Source organism: Oryctolagus cuniculus, chromosome 9 (assembly GCF_051225735.1).
Source record: "Oryctolagus cuniculus isolate XC-2025 breed Fujian yellow rabbit chromosome 9, ASM5122573v1, whole genome shotgun sequence".
NCBI lineage: Eukaryota > Metazoa > Chordata > Mammalia > Lagomorpha > Leporidae > Oryctolagus > Oryctolagus cuniculus.
Window position 1 is genome coordinate 21,538,551 of NC_142875.1, and position 18,115 is coordinate 21,556,665.

The 18,115-nt window shown below is 39.9% G+C and overlaps 1 long non-coding RNA gene across 2 annotated transcripts in view; it reads left to right on the plus strand.

Annotated features, from left to right (window-relative positions):
* Positions 1–18,115, plus strand: part of LOC149124524 (uncharacterized) — a 282,718-nt gene that overhangs the window by 255,783 nt on the left and 8,820 nt on the right. Inside the window, exon 4 of one of the 2 annotated variants that reach the window (XR_016212771.1) lies at positions 16,919–17,682. The exons of the other annotated variant lie outside the window; for it this stretch is intronic. This is a non-coding gene — a long non-coding RNA (uncharacterized LOC149124524). Of the gene's footprint in view, positions 1–16,918; positions 17,683–18,115 lie in introns of those variants that run through there. 2 annotated transcript variants of the gene reach the window in all.

Below are 18,115 nucleotides of genomic sequence, written 5' to 3' on the forward strand. Positions count from 1 at the left end.
TCTGAAAAACTATGTAGCTAAAGTATCAGTAGGTATTATTTTAATTCCCTGCCTGTTCTCAGTGACTGATTATATTTTAATAACACCATCTCTTTCTGCTTTTTATTATTCTGCATTATTTTTTATTCTGAATATGTGTCGCCAGAAGAAAACTTTGCTTTTAGCAGTAATATACATACACCATCTTCTTAAAAGTAAAAAAATCTGATGAAAGCCATATGTAAAGTCATCTTTACTGTAACTCCATTTGATAACTGATAAAACATGCCTTTTGATTTGTATGAAAATATTTGTATCTAAATCAGTTATTTCCATATGCATTTATCATGCTTTTTTTGAACTACTCAATGTCTTTCTGCTTTTTTAACAATTTCCTTTTGAAGGGATCTTCAATGGTTTAGCCAAAGTGTTGCTGAGTGAGCTTCAGACACCAGAACCATTTGTTGGAGGGACATGGGTTTCTCAAAGCCCCTCAGAAAATGCTGCACAAACAATCCCTTACTTTGCAGGTACTGTCCTGTGTAACACAGCTTCTGACTTTCTTATTGTCTTAGATATTACATATTAATTAAACTTGAGGATACCCTGTATTATATTGCCTTGTAGGGGCTGGTGTGTACTGTCTTATTTTGGAGGGGAATTACATTTGACAGACATTTATTGTGCATCTACTGTGCACTGGAAATAATAATTGGGAAAAGATAGATGGTGTAATATATTCACTCATTTTCATCCTCCCAGCTGTGGTGTAGTTATTATTATTCACATACCCATTCTACATATGCAGAAAACTAAAACTCAGAGAGGTTGTTGTTACCTGCCCAAGGTTACACAGATATTGAGAGGTGTATATGGATTTGAACTCTTATATTAGGTTCAAGTTTGCTGATAGGGGTTAAGGCTAGAAAAGCCTTGAAGGAGTTCTATTTTAAAGGTAATTTTGCATCTATGTATAGCAGAAACAATAGCACATGGACTCAATTTGTGCAGAATGGCTCTAAATGGTATTATTTTACTCACATTTATAGCTGTTTTTTTTCTCCAACTTAATTATCCCTCCATAACATCTTCTGGCAAATAATATTAATTTTGCATGTAGATAGAAGCATATTTTACAAAAATAGAATGTGTAGGTTTATCACAGTACAGTATAGTGTTTCTGTATTATAATTTGATAAAAATCATCTCTCTGCAGTGACCTCCTTTCTCTTGAAAAAGAAGCTTCACAAAATAACTAGAAGCTTGTGTTAGAACATGTGAAGTATTCAGACTGACCCAGAAGTGCAACAGAGTTAGGATTTGACACTGTGGTTGGTTAAAACATCTTTGGGTTGCTTGCATCGCATATTGGAGTGGCCCTGTTCCAGTATCGGCTCCTCTGCTGAGTCCAGCTTCCTACTGAGGCATATCCTGAGAGGCAGCAGCTCAAGTAGTTTGGTCCTTGCCACCCTTGTGGGAGACCTGTGAATTCCTGACTCCTGACTGTGGCTTGGCCCAGCCCCAGCTACTGGAGACATTTGAGCAATGATCCAGTGGGTGGGAGATCGCTCTGTCTCTATCTTTCTCCCTGTCTGCCTTTCAAATATACAAATAATTTCTTAAAAAAGTGTAAAAAATTGATGTCTATTAAATGCATTAGCAAAACATTTTTGAACTTCATAATGAAGATATGTTTATGAAGAGACAATTACATGCTACATATTTTTAAAAAGATTTACTTATTCTGAAAGAGTTACAGAGAGAGGAAGAGACACACACAGAGAGATCTTTCATCTGCTGGTTCACTCTGCAGATGATTACAATGGCCAGTGCTGGGCCAAGCCGAAGCCAGGAGCCAAGAGCTTCATCTAGGTCTCCCACAGGGATGGCAGGGGCCCGAGCACTTTGGTCATCCTCCTCTGCTTTTTTCCAGGCCATTAGCAGGGAGCTGGATCAGAAGTGGAGCAGCCGGGATATGAACTGGCACGCATATGGGATGCCAGTGTTGCAGGAGGTAGCTTTGTTAGGTAGGAAGTCAGATATGAGCTTATGTGTGTGTGACAAAGGCCTAAGGAGACATCTGTGTCCAGCATATGCATCTCAAACCTTCCAGGGGCAGCCAGTACCTGCATCCTTCCCTGCCCCTTCTACCTGACAACCTGCCAGGTGGGGGTCCCCGCCCCTTCTGCCTGATAATCTTCCAGGTGCAGCCCAGTATCTGCATTTCAAATATCTTGCCCCATCCTGACCTTGCAGGGGGTCCTGCTCATCCTTCCTCTAACTGGGGTGGTGCCAGCCAGGCTTCCTCGGGTCTGATAACTTCAGGGAGAAAACTCAGATAGGAATTTTTCGTACTTACATCCAAAAAATTCTTTGTTCCAGAAGGAGCAGAGGTGGGGAGGCAAGACCCATCCCCTTAACCAACCCCCCCCCCCCCCCCCCCCCGCCTCAACTGGACTGTGAGCTCAGCCCTCTGCCTCTATGCTGAACTGCCCGCCTGCCCTGGCCAGGTGTACTCTCTCCACTCAACCAAGTAACCCCGCTCTCCCCCAGCCTGAGCGACTGGACACTCTCTCTCAGGTTCTGTCTGGAGAGGTGCTCATCCGTTCCTACAGATGTCTCTGCCCTAATAAACCTTGCTATTTTACATTCTACTACTCTCTGTCTCACGCCTGAATTCTTTCTTGCACGAAGACAAGGACCCTGCCATTCTCCGGTAACAGCTTTACCTGCTGTGTTACAATGCCAGCCCTTGTATTCTTTCTTCTAACTTACTATTCACTGATGTGCCTGAAGACTTCTTAGAATGGCTTTTGTAAATATGTCATGACCAGCCAGGCCTAAAACAAAACCACATATACTATTTAGTGTAATAGATGCCATTACTCAGCAAGAACTCATTTATAGATCTTACATTTGCTTATTAGGTTTTGAAAAATATAGCATTAATATATCAGTGGAAATAATTTATATACATGAATTTATCAGACTGTCCTTTTTTAAAAGTTATTTATATCAGCACTGTCTTTTGTAGATGTCAAAAGAACGTGGTTATTTTTTCGGTTAATTCTAACCTGAGACACTGCTTATTTACAAAGCAGGGAAAATTATCTTTTCTGCTCTGTAAATAAAGAGACAAGATTAGGGAAGACATTAACTCAGTATTTTTTGTGATGTTTGTTGACTTGAATAAATGTTATACATTTTACATGACTTTTTTTTAACATATAAACAACCTTATATTTATTTTGACACAGCATGTCTGTTCATTATTTTCAAACATCTATATTTTTTAAAATGAATTTTATGTATATAGATGTAAGAATACAGTGATACTTCCCATCCTAGCCTCCCTCCTGCCCATGTTCCCACCCTTCCTCCTCCTTTCTCTCTTATTCTCTCTCCTAATTTTTACAAAGTTCTATTTTGTTTATTTTATACTTATGACATTAACCCTACACTAAGTAAAGAGTTCAACAAATAGTAAGACAAAAACCACTATTTCTCAACAGTTGAGACAAGGGCTGTAAACAATCATCAAATCTCAGAATGTCAATTTCACTCCTATAGATTACATTTTGGGTACTCTATTAGTTAGCACAGATCAGGCAAAATATGAAACATTCTCAGAATTGTTGGTTTGTTGCTGACACACATGGCACCCTTCCTGGAGGAGAGGGTGATTCCTGGAGTCTTCTGCAAAGAGGGGGAAAGTGATTGGCACTCCCCATCCCTGCTTTGAAAGTCAGGCTTACAGGCAGGCATTTGCTGCAGTGGTTAAGGCACTGCCTGGGAGCCTGCATCCCATGTTGGAGAGCCTGAGTTCAAGTCCTGGTTGCTGTTGTTCCTCCTCCTTCTCCTCCCCCTTCTCTTCTTCTTCTTCTTTTCTGTGATTGATTTATTTATTTGAAAATCTGAGTTACAGACACAGGGAGAGACAGATTTTCCATCTGCTGGTTCACTCCCCAGATGGGAACAGGAGCTGGGCCAGGTTGAAGTCAGGAGGCAGGAGCTTCTTCCTGGTCTCCCACGTGGGTGTCAGGAGCTTCCAAACACTTGAGCCATCTTCTGCTAGGATTCCCAGGCCATTAGCAGGGAGCTCCATTGGAAGTAGAGCAACTGAGACACAAACAAGAGCCCATATGGGATTCTGCCATCACTGGCGGTGGCTTTACCTGCTAGTCACAATGCTGGTCCCCTGGTTCTACTTCTGATAGCATTTTTCTGCTAAGGCACAACCTGGGAGGCAGCAGGTGATGGCTAAAATAGTTGGGTCCCTGCCACATATGTGGGATATCCAGATGGAGTTCCAGATATCTGACTTCAGCCTGTCTAAGCCCCAGTTTTTTGTGGGCATTTGTTTTCGGGAGTGAACAAGCAGTTGGGAAATCTCTTTGTCTCCATCCATCTCTCCCTTTCTCTGTCTTTCTCTGTCTCTCTGTCTCTGTCTGTCTATCTCTCTCTCTGCCTTTCAAACAAATAAATAAAAATAAATAGATAAGTAAAGTCTGACTCATAATAGATAAGGTAAATCTCTAATGACTTTTCAAATAATTGAACTCAGTCAACTTTGGTAATTAGATTAACAACATCATCACTTAACATTCTGATATAATTGCAGCAATTATCTGGAAAAAAATCAAAAGATGGTGAAATGTTAAATTTGCATTACATAATCTTGCAGAATATTTAAGTAATTTCAAAAGTGGAATAAATAGTATTGGTGGTGGAAACTCACTTAACTGGGATTTAAAACACCTGGGTCTAAGTCCGTGCTCTTCTGCTAATCTGCTTGTTAGTTTTGGTAAACCATATACACTCTTGTAACTTGCTCACCTAATTTATCACAGTATGTCTCATCTCTATTCATTACTTGGATATTTACAAAGATAATTCTTCTCTCTTGGAGAGATTAAAGATGAATCAAATTGGAAGGCCTCCTGGGTTTGGGCTCATGGTTGAGACCTCTCGAAGTATTGCTAGCTCCTTGAACACCTGCTGCTTTCTTCCCAGTCCTGCCCTTGTAGGAAGGGCCAGCAGAATGCTCCCACCTTCCCCTCGATAGTGCCACCCACTTAATGTATAATGTGATCTCATCAGATTCCATGATTTTAGAATTTCATATCTTAACATTAAACATATGTCAGAGAAAGTGAATCAGTTCTTCCAAGAGCCCTGTTTTTTAGAAAATTCTAGCAAGGGGGCTGGCGCTGGGGCATAGTGGGTAAAGCTGCTCCACTTCTGATCCAACTCTCTGTTATGGCCTGGGAAAGCAGTAGAAGATGGCACAAGGCTTTGGGATCCTGTACCCACAAGGAAGACCCAGAAGAAGCTCCTGGCTCCTGGCTTCAGATTAGCACAGCTGCAGTTGTTGCAGCCAATTGGGGAGTGAACCAGCAGATGGAAGACCTCTCTCTCTCTCTCTTTCTTTCTCTTTGTGAAACTCTGACTTTCCAATAAATAAATAAATCTTTTTTTAAAAAAAGAAAATTCTAGCAAGGCTAAAAATGAATTATTGCAATGATATCATAATGGGTCATGTACCAAAATTATCTCACATGGGTTTTTTGCAAACATATGTCTATTTGAAATGATGATAAAAGAATTGTGATTTTTAAAATAATTTTACATTTTAGAAATATATATTTTTTGACAGGCAGAGTGGACAGTGAGAGAGAGAGACAGAAAGCTCTTCCTATGCCGTTGGTTCACTCTCCAATGGCCTCTGTGGCTGGCGTGCTGCGGCCGGCGCACTGCGCTGATCCGATGGCAGGAGCCAGGTGCTTATCCTGGTCTCCCATGGGGTGCAGGGCCCAAGCACTTGGGCCATCCTCCACTGCACTCCCGGGCCACAGCAGAGAGCTGGACTGGAAGAGGGGCAACCAGGACAGAATCCTGCGTCCCGACCAGGAGTAGAACCCGGTGTGCTGGCGCTGCAAGGTGGAGGATTAGCCTATTGAGCCACGGCGCCGGCCTATATTTTTCTGATAGGTATCACAGGGTTCCTGACTTAGATTGGGTTGCCCAGAAGCAGACTTTGGAATGAATATTTGGGTGAAAGTGATTTATTAGGAAACATATCCAAGAGAAACACATGAATCAATGGAGACCTGAAACAGGGAACGGGAAAGAGAAAGAGAAGAGGGAAAAAAACCAGCAAGCTTGTGATCCCATGTTAAGTCTCATGGAAAACATCTGTGGTTCACTCCAGCAGGGTATGCCTGGAGATGGTAAATAGTGTCTCAGATGTGTTCCCACCAGGAATGAGTTGAAGTATTCATACATGCACACTATTAGTAATTGATTATTGATGTGTAGGGATGGGGCACATAGATTTCTAGGTACTTGCACCTTTTCTTGTGGACAGGCAAAAGGGGTCTAGCAGATGGAAGTGGACATCAACAGAGAATGTTCTGGTTCAAGGTAGGAAATTGAACAAAGCAAAGAGACAGGATACTTACCAGGTCCGGTACAGATCCATTTGTAATAGCATTGCATGCACAACCATAAAGCTGTTGAAATATTATTTGATGAACAACTTCTTCTAAACAAGAAGGAAATAGACCCTGCTGATTTATTTCACACACCTGTTCTCCTATGAGTGGAGGTCCTTCTGGAAACAGATGGGTAATTGAGGAAGGCTCATGAAAGGACTGTTATTGCAAGGTTGAGGGAGGATGGTTGAGAGCCCCAGAGAAAAGTGCAGGACTGGTGGTGGGGAGCATCCTGTGCCTAGGTTTGAAGGGGTGAGGAGAAGGTGCAATGTGATGTGGAGAGGAGCTGTCCTTACTTTGCAGGAGGGAAGCTCTGCCTATGGAATAAATTCTTGGGTCTCTCTGTCCACCTTCTTCCCTTTATGTTTCCAGGGCTCTGATGAGCCAAATAAGAAGCTGGGGGACTCATGAGGTCCTTGCTTGATCCTGTTGCATCTCTACAGCACAGAGCAGGGTCAAGGAAAGAGCAGAGGAACATAAAGGGTCAGATGGAAGGTTCGCACAAGGGTGGGAGATGGATTGTTAACTTAAAGGAAGTGAAATGGTCTAAGATCACACTTCAGGGCATTCCCACATTTTTTTTTTTTTTTTTTGACAGGCAGAGGACAGTGAGAGAGAGAGACAGAAAGGTCTTCCTTTGCCGTTGGTTCACCCTCCAATGGCCACTCCGGCTGGCGCACCTCGCTGATCCGATGGCAGGAGCCAGGTACTTATCCTGGTCTCCCATGGGGTGCAGGGCCCAAGCACCTGGGCCATCCTCCACTGCACTCCCTGGCCACAGCAGAGAGCTGGCCTGGAAGAGGGGCAACCGGGACAGAATCCGGCGCCCCGACCGGGACTAGAACCCGGTGTGCCGGCGCCGCAAGGCGGAGGATTAGCCTAGTGAGCCACGGCGCTGGCCCCCCATCATTTTTTTTTTCCAGGAAGGCAATCTAAAGAATTTCTTTAGGATCTTTAATTACAAAATAACTCGAGCTTCTTTTTCTATCCCTTACCCGATTGTTCTACTTAATTTTCTAAAGGTTACTAAAAATAAAACACTCTAATCCTTAGTAGTTCTTTCCTATTACCTGGAAATGAAGTCTTTCCCCAGTGCCTCAAGTTTGGACTTTGACTCCATTTCATGTTTATATGTGAGTTTCTAGGGATCATCTTCTCAACATAAAATTTTCTCTGGCCACATATATTGCTTTATTTCCTACTCAAATTGGAATAGTTTTATTTTCTTGCTATTATATACCTTACTGTAACAACGCAAATTGTACCAGAAGTGTGAGTAAAACTATTTTTGGTTCACCAATCAGGAAATAGTAATTATTATCATATTGCTGTATTTCTTCTACTATCTTTTAGTTTACACACAGACTTGTTTGCAAAAATGGGATCATTTATAAAATTATTTGCATTCTCTCCTTTAATAATTCATAAGAATTCTTCCATATTTAGTTAGGTAGATCTGCATATACTTATATAACCACAAATGTTTAAAATGTAAGAATTCAAGTAATTAATAATAGTTGTTGAATTGCACAATGTTGAATAGATAATTTCCAATTTAGGGAAAATTTTTGTGATTATAAATAACATGACATTGCTGTAATCACCCATATGTTTTCTATTTATTCTGCTTTTTCTTCAATTTTATTTTTCTTTAAAGATTTATGTATTTATTTATCTGAAGGGTAAAGTTACAGAGAGAGAAGGAGAAATTGAGACATCTTTGACCTGCTGGTTTACTTCCCAGATGACCACAGCAGCTGGTGCTGATGCAGGGTGAAACCAGGAGCCAGGAGCTTCATCCAGGTCATTCATGACTTGGTCCATCTTCCATTGCTTTTTCCAGACACGTTAGCAGGGATCTGGATCAGAAGTAGAGCTTCCAGGACTAGAACCCGTGCCCACATGGTTGTCAGTGTTGCAGGCAGTGGCTTAACTTGTTATACCACAATTCCGGCCCCTGGAAAGTTTTATTAATGGAATTTCTCACAATCTTCAACTCCTTTTCTGAATATATTTTTAAAATTTTAAAATTTATGGGATGAGGGCGTCTTAACCTGCATGTCAAACCCTTGCCCCTGCTCTGATTCCAAAGTACCATTTGGAACATCAGGATGGAATGCTACTCTTTTAGAGCACTTCTGTTCTTCCTGAATTTTTCTGAGGTAAATGTTTCTCTTACTACGTCCTTGAGATTTCTCTCAGTGGACAGCGTAGTCATTCCAACATCCTAAACCTTGCTTTCTTGAGACACAAGAGGCAGTTGGTTATTAACACTCAGTGATTTTTGTAAATTTTTCCAAAATATTCTTGAATTATAAGTGAACATCTCTTGACAAGCATCACTAGTGATTTCATTTGCTTCCAAATATTCTCTGGAATCTTTCACTGGAAGAAATCATGTTAAGTGAGATGTCAGACACAGAAGACAAATACTGCACGTTATCTCTCATGTGGAAGCTAAGAAAAAGTTGGTCTGAATAGTGACTCATCTGCAAAAGAAATCATGATGGCAAGTCCATTTCCAATAGCCCCCTTTCATAAACAAAACCGATGAATAAATTTAACCAAAGAGTTGGAGGATGACAAAGACAATAAAGTGTTGGCAAGGTTGTAGAGAAAAGGGTACTCCTGCACACTGTTGGTGTGAATGTAAATTAGTAGAGCCATTGTGGAGAATGGTATGGGGCTTTCTCAAAGAACTAAAAATAGAACTACTATATGATTCAGCAATCACACACATATATATATATATATATATATATATATATATATCTCTCCAAGGAAAATTAAATCAGTCTGTCAAAGAGACATCTACACTGCCACATTTAATGCAGCACAATTCACAATAGCTGAGAATTGCATACAATATAGGTGGTGTTACATGGGGCACACATTTGGTGCCGTGGTTAAAGGTTGCTGCTTGGGACATCCACACGCCATATCAGGGTGCCTAGTTTTGAGTTCTGGCTCTGCTTCCTGTCCCAGCTCCCTACTAATCTACATCCTGAAAATCAAGTATGTAGATCTCTGCCACCTACGTGGGAGACCTGCTGTGGGTTTCAGTCCTAGCCTTGGTTGTTGTGGGCATTTGGGGAGGGAACCAGTGGGTGCAAATTCTGTCTTTGATCCTTCTCTTTGTCTGCTTCTCAAATTACTACTACTACTACTAAATAACTAGGTAGTAATTATATGCAAAGGAATATTACTAAATGATAAAAATGATGAAATCTTGTCATTCACAACCACATGGATTGAACTGGTGATCATTATGTTAAGTGAATTAAGTTAAACACACCAACACAAGTATCACATGATTTCATTCACAAGTGGAGTCTAACAAAAGTGATACCATAGAAGTTAAAAGTATGATGGTGGTTAGTAGAGGCTAGGGAGAGAAGAGGGGAGGAAGGTGTGGCATTAACAGGAACCTAGAATTGGAAGCAGAGTTGGGACTAAAATCAAGATATGGGGAAACGTTGATTAATAGATATTGAAATATGGCTCGATAGCAATGAGAAGTTTTGAGGTTTTAATGCATAATAGAGTGGCTCTAAATAATGCATATTTCTCTATAAGAAGAAAAAAAACCTAGAAGACAGAATTTGAGATATTTTGCCATAAAGAAATGTTAAATATTTGAGATCTATCTATCATCTATTATGATTGTTCATTACAGCAATGTACACATGTATTGAAACATCACATGATTTATAGGTGTAATTTTATATGCCAGTTGAATTTGTTAAAATAATAAAAAAGCAATGTCAGCCTGAACGTAGAGTAGCAATTACTAGAGACTAGAAAGGATATGGAGAAGGGGAAGTAGAAGGAGCTTGGATAATACAAGGAACCAAACATAGAAAGAATACATTCTAGTTTTCCATGGCACAGTGTGGTAACTGCAATTCACAATAGCCTAATGTGTGTACCTTACTAGTAAATAGAAAAGAGAAGTGTGTAGGCTCCAAGTGTAAATTAATGATATGGAGATGGAACCATTAATTACTTTGGTTTGATAAATACACATTGTATACATTTATTGTAATATACTGTACAACATAAATATATACAATAGTTAAGAGTTAATGAGTAATTAAAAATATTAATGGAAACAGAAATGCTAAATAACCTGAATTGGTCATTACACAATATGAATGTGTGGAATTATCACATTGTATCCCATAAGTATGTACAATTAAGCAGTAATAATAAATATAGATCTTTTTAAAGATTTATTTATTTATTTGAAAGGCAGATTTAAGAAAGGCAGAGACAGAGAGAGAGAGAGAGAGAGAGAGAGAGAGGTCTTCCAACCACTGGTTCACTCCCCAGATAGCCACAACAGCCAGAGATGAGCGGATCCAAAGCCAGGATCCTGGAGCTTCTTCTGGGTCTCCCACGTGGGTGCAAGGCCCAAGGACTTGGGCCATCTTCTGCTGCTTTCCCAGGCCACAGCAGGGAGCTGCATTGGAAGTGGAGCAACTGGGACTTGAACCGACACCCATATAGGATGCTGGCACTGCAGGCGGTTGCTTTACCCACTATGCCACAGTGCCGGCCCCATAAATAAATATATGAAGTAAAATAAATATATAGAAAGGACATACTCGCCTCTATTTTTATGACATGTTCTCTAAATTTGATATGGGATAAAATTGATTTTTGGTTTCTTATGGAGTCTAGGAAGTACTCGGTGTTTTCTGCTGGATCGCACCCTCTCCCTTTTGAATGGGTGTTTCCTAACTGTGGTGAACTTTCCTGCTTGGTGACTTTTCCTTGTGAGGCTTCAGTGCACTGATGATTTTAGCCCCTCAATTAATTTCTTGTATATTTTGTTTATTCCTTTTTTCTTTGAGATTGTGTAACTAGATAGTTAACTTCATCTCCTTCAAAACTCCGCACCCACTGTGTAGGAGAGCACCATTAGTTGCCTTTGATAGATCCAGTTCTGTATGACTGAAATCTATGTTGTCTTTCCTAAGAACAGCAGGCAGACTGCTCATCTTCAGTAACTGTTTACTTAGCGGCTTGATCTGATTCTCTTTATTATTAAGAATTTTCTCCACAGGCAATTTAGGATTCTCTGAGACTTTTTCTTTTAAAAGCATGCCAACTCTTTTCTTTCATTTTTAAGATTCTTGTGAAAGCAGATTAATGCTTCTCTGAAGATTGGAATTTTCTTCCAAAGCCTCTGTTGATGCTGTCAGAAGCTGTGCTTTGCTCTTCTCGTGGGTGGTGAAAGCCACTGGTTGCAGCTACTTTATGCTGAATGTGTCATCTAAGAACTTGTTCTTGCTTGTAATGCTGGCAATCAGCCAACTGTATTGTAAATATTTAGATTTCTCTCTGCTTATGATTTTCTATAGGAATATATTTAAAACACAAAAAGAGCTATAATTTTAAAGCTCTTTATTCGTGGTTTTCACATTGGCTATTTTTGATGGTTTGTTTAAGCTTCTAGGGTAGTTAAGATTTCGAATGTCCTTTTTAAAGACCTTTCAAAAATGTCATGCATTTTCTTCAGAAGAGCAGAGATGTCAGTGACCAATCCTTCGTATCTCCTAGTATAGTTATATAAAGCTTTAATGGGTGGTTAAGATGCTACCTAAGATATTTGAGTGCCATATCAGAGTACTGCCCACAATTCCACTTTCTTGCTAATGAGGTCCCTGGGAGGCAACAGGTCACGGATCAAGTGGCTGGATCTGTGCCTCCCGTGTATCAGGTCTGGACTCATTCTTGGCTCTTGGGTTATGCCTGGCTCAGCCAATTCAGAAGTGAACCAGCAGATGGGAGTTCTCTAACTCTCCCTCAAAAAAAATTTTTTTTTCTTGAAATTAATCATAAAACTCCTACTCTGACTAAAATAGCTACCCTGTCTCTAGGAGGCATGGATATTTGAGCCCGAGTTCCCCTGGCAGTGCTGGCTTCCCTGGATTGAGGCTTTTTTATGATTATTTATTTATTTGTTTGAGAGGTAGAGTTACAGACAGTGAGAGGGAGAGACAGAGAGAAAGGTCTTCTGTCGATTGGTTCATTCCCCAGATGGCCCCAATAGCCGCAGCTGTGCCGATCCAAAACCAGGAGCCAGGAGCTTCTGCTGGGTCTCCCATATGGGTGCAGGGCCCAAGGACTAGGGCCATCTTCTACTGCTTTCCCAGGCCACAGCAGAGCTGGATCAGAAGTGGAGCAGCCGGGACCAGAACAGGTGTTGATATGGGATGCTGGCGCCGCAGGCGGAGGATTAACCTACTGCACCATAGTAGCAGCCCCTTGAGGCTTTCATGATCAACATCAGAGAGCATCACAGTCATTGGTGAACACTCTGCATCTCCCAAGGCCAGTGCAGAGTCTCCAGGTTTCCTGGATCCTGTGACAATAACACACAGGCCCATTGTGAGCATTCTGCCCACTGTCTGGAAACCAGAGCACATTCAATGGAGGTAGAAGAGCTGACTCTACACATTGAGGGAAAAAAAAGTGGATAGTAGAAAAAGTACTACTTATTGTTGATGGATTTGTTTCTTGAGTGATATAATTCCTCTGAAGAGCAAGGCAATCAAGGTTGGGTCATAATAGCTAAAATATCCAAGGTACAGATAACAGAGGTCTGTTTTGATCTATTTCTCATACAGGGTGTGAGGAATCCTCACCTCTCAAGGTAACTTTAGACTATGTGAGTTTCATTTTCAGGCAGGGTGTTTCAAAGGTAACTCAGCAGTATCTCTAGGTTAATTGCTGGCCAGAATAGACACAAGTAGGGAGAAGTCATTTTCCATTGTTCAAAATCTGTGCTGTTGCTTGTTGTTCTGGCTCAGATCTAGTCTCTCCCTGAAGTACACTGATGCTCTGAATTCGCCACCCTGGGTCACATCTTGTCCTGAAGCCACATGTGTGTGACCTGAACATGTCAAGAGAGTAGGAGAGGGTGTTCTTAGAGGACACATACAGATCAATAAGAAAAGGGAAAAAAGTACAAGATGCAAAGCAAATAAATATATAGTAATAAAAATCACTGTCAATTTGTAATGAACATAACAATTTGGGACATGCTCAATCGGACTTGCCCCAAATGGTGGAGTTAGAAATGTGCCAGGGGATTCCAATACAATGCCATCAAGGTGGCATATACTAATGCCATCTCACTAGTCCAAGTGATCAATTTCAGTTCACAATTGATCACACTGATAGGGCTAAGAGTCAAAAGGATCACACAAACAAGACTAGTGTCTGAAAATACTAACTGATAGAATCAAAAAGGGAGAGAATGATCCATCAAGGGAAGCGGGATACACAGCAGACTCATAGAATGACAGATGTCCTAAATAGCACTCTGGCCTCAGTCCTTAAGGCATTTGGATCTGGCTGAAGAGCCCATGAGAGTATTTTAGGCATGGAAAGCCAAGACACTTTGGGAAAAAAAAAGACCTAAATGAAAGATCTCTGTGAGTGAGATCCCAGTGGAAAGAACGGGGCCATCAAAGAAGGAGGTATATATAATTTGGGACATGCTCAAGCTGACTTGCCCCAAATGGTAGAGTTAGAAACATACCAGGGGACTCCAATTTAATCCCATCAAGGTGGCATGTACCAATGCCATCTCACTAGTCCAAGTGATCAATTTCAGTTCACAATTGATCATAATGAAAGGACTAAGAGTCAAAGGGAGCACATAAGCAAGTCTAGTACCTGCTAACACTAACCGATAGAATAAATAAAGGGGAGAGTGATCCAACATGGGAAGTGAGATACTCAGCAGACTCATAGAATGGCAGATGTCCTAAATAGCACTCTGGCCTCATAATCAGCCCTTAAGGCATTCGGATCTGGCTGAAAAGCCCATGAGAGTATTTCAGGCATGGAAAGCCAAGACACTCTGGCAAAAGATCTCTGTGAGTGAGCTCTCAGTGGAAAAAACAGGTCTTCAAAGAAGGAGGTACCTTTCTCTGAAGGGAGGAGAGAACCTCCACTTTGACTATGACCTTGTCTAAACAAGATAAGAGTCGGAGAACTCAAGGGGCTTCCATAGCCTTGGAAACTCATGACTGGAGCATAGGGGGATTGCTGATGCCATAGACAGGAGTGTCAATTGGTAAAGTCAACAACAGGAGTCACTGTGCACTTACTCCTCATGTAGGATCTCTGTCCTTAATGTGCTGTGCATTGAGATTTAATGCTATAACGAGTACTCAAACAATATATTTCACTTTGTGTTTCTATGGGGGTGCAAACTGTTGAAATCTTTACTTAATGCATACTAAACTGATCCTCTGTAAAAAAAAAAAAAAAGAAAAGAAAAAGAAAAGAAAAGAAACTATCAACTTCCAACTTGACTCTCACTGGGATTAAACATGACAATAGGTCTGATCTGATTTCATCATCATTTAAAAAAAATCATCTATTATTTTTCACTTTATGTTTCTGTGTGGGAGCAAACTGTTGAAATCCTTACTTAAGGTATACTAAGCTGATCTTCTGTATATTAAGATAATCGAAAATGAATCTTGAAGTGAATGGAAGGGGAGAGGGAGTGGGAAAGGGGAGGGTTGTGGGTGGGAGGGACGGTATGGGGGGGAAGCCATAGTAATCCATTATTCGTACTTTGGAAACTTATATTCATTAAATAAAAGTTAAAAAAAAAAAAAGAAAAAAAATAAAAAAAAAAAACAAGGAGGTACCTTTTTCTGAAGGGAGGAGAGAACTTTCACTTTGACTATGACCCTGTTGGAATAAGATCGAAGTCGGTGAACTCAAAAGGCTTCCATAGGCTTGGCAACTCATGACTAGAGCCTAGGGAGATTACTGATACCATAAACAAGAGTGTCAAATAATTGTTAAGTCAACAACAGGAGTAACTATGTACTTACTCCTTATGTGGGATCTGTCCTTAATGTGTTGTCCAATGTGAAGTAATGCTATAACTAGTACTGAAACAGTATTTTACACTTTGTGTTTCTGTGTGGGTGCAAACTGATGAAATCTTTACTTAATATATACTAAATCGATCTTCTGTATATAAAGATAATTGAAAATGAATCTTGATGTGAATGGAATGGGAGAGAGAGCGGGAGATGTGAGGGAAGTTATCGGGGGGGAAGCCATTGTAATCCATAAACTGTACTTTGGAAATTTATATTTACTAAATAAAAAAATGAATAAGAAAAACAATAAAAATATTTGTACCAAAAAAATTTGTAATGAACATATAATAGGAATGTACCAAATAGCAGTGATAGCCATTTAGTAAAAACAGGCAACTATAAGAACTATAAAAATACAGTGTTATTAGGAGTCTTTATGCTGCTTTTTTGTGGCTAATAAATGAGCATAAGAAACCATAAGTAAAATTATTAGTAAACCCCTGAAGTGTAAAGAATATTAGTTCTCTTAGAACATCTGTGTAGTGACCAGCATTGTGGTGTAGTGGGTAAAGCTGCTGCCTGGTATGCTGGCATCCCATATGGGCTCCAATTTAAGTCCTGGATATTCCACTCTGACCCAGCTCCCTGCTAATGTGCCTGGGAAAGCAGCGGAGGATGGCCCAAGTACTTGGGCCCCTGTACCACACAGGAGACCTGGAAGAAGCTCCTGGCTTCTATCTTCGGCCTGGTCTAGCCTTGGCCATTGTGGACATTTGGGGAGTGACCAATAGATGGAAGATTTCTCTTTTCTCTCTCTGACTCTCCCTTTCTGTTATTCTGCCTTTCAAATAAATACAGTAAATCTTAAAATTATTTAAATGAATTATAGGTTAGGTTACCAGTAAGCACTAATAAATTAAAACATATAATCTGATCACAATATAATTTAAACTAAAAATAATGAAAATATATATAGGCAAGAAAAGAAAAACAACTGTGCAACAGGAAAATCTAACACTTTTAAACCAATTTTGATTCACAAGAAATTAAATTGCAGATAATTTGCAAAATGTAAGGAATGAAGGTGCTGTATTTAAGAACCTATATGGCTACAGCTAAATCAGAGCTCATGGCAAATACCTATTGTTATAAGTGCTTACAACAGTAGAAAAAGTAGTGAAATATGTAAGGTAATCATTCAATACATGAACTTACAAAAAATAAAGAAAAAGGACACAAGAAGGAATGTATTAAGGTGGAAAATGAAATATAGACATAGTGTAAAACTATTAAAATTTCTAAAGTACACTGGAGAATTATATATATATAGGAAGCTATTTGCTTTAAAATCAGGAAAATATTCTTGTTATATATCTTATACTTTAAGTTAAATTTAAGTTAAATATTTTGTACGGTCACAATGTAATGCAAAGAGACAACAAAAATATTTTTTAAAATCCCCTATTTTTTGGGGGAAGGGAGATAAGCACCATGTGAGGCTTCATAATGAAGCCAACATAATTCTGTGTCTCTATGTTAAACCATATTGGGACCAAGCAAAAGTAACTTATTTGCATGTTCCAGAAATACTGTACTTGTTCCTGAAAGATAAGACTAAGAAGAACTCCACATCTTACTCATCAGGACTCACAGTTTGCCATGCAGGACTGCCTTCAAGACTGGCCCACGAGCAGCCTTTAACAATCCAAATCAGCTCTGCCCACTCCTACTACTTCTCTGCCTAAAAGTTACTCAGGTCAAGTCAGACTCTAGGATCCTGTAATTAGTTTTCTCCTTTGTTGTTGTTCTTTTTGAGGTACTGTTAATAATCTTCCCAGTCAGTTTGATAAGCAGTTGAGCTCCATCAGTAGGTTTTTTTCTGGTAGTGTTTTCTCCATAACACACAGGCTTCCCGAAGGAGGTCAAGGCTGACTTGTGTTCTCTGTTTGCTGCAGTGTCACTTTGGTTTGGATGAGACCAGGAAACTGAAGCTGTAAGAGAGAAAATAATACACCCAAAGCCCTGGTTTGTAAGAGGGAGAGGAGGATGTAAGAGGGCCTGACACACACCTGAGCTACTGTGTTTTTCATTTCTCCTGCCTGCACACAGTCTGCAGCAGGCTGTTGGGAGAATCCTACCCAGAGTTCTTTTAACCTGCACTTTTTGTTCAAATGATTTTAACAACATCGTAGGAGAAAAACTCTTGATTTGCTATCTTTGCTACTTCCATTGCTATCGAAATTCTGTGACCTGCCTTTCAGCTTAGCAGAAAGATCATCAAAGGAACAGTTTGATGTAATTTGAGAAATAAAAGTAACGATGGTTCCCCATATGCTATTTTGCCTACTTATATGTGTCTACTTGATTCTGAACAAGGTTTAAGATGTTTAATTCACATTTGTGCAGCTATAAAGGGCATCGAGTGATTTTACGTTCATTGTCTTATTCTGAATTTGATTTGACTTGATTCTAGTCTGAACTTATCAACGTGTTACCATCCACACTTATAATAAACCTTATCACCTTCTTGTATTTTGTTTTCCATTTTTAATTTGTATAAATTATTGTCACTGTACTGGTTGAAGTTTAGCTCTGAAATTAGACAAACAGCTATGTGTATGTAAAAAATACTTGCTTGTTTTACATGTTCTAAGATAGTTGATGTTCCTCTGAGAAGTGCCACATGTGATTATGTGCTATTGATTAATTGCTTGACTGATGAAAATATCAATATTTTCTTTTGATGCATTTTGTTAATTTCAGAACTTTTATTTGTTTATG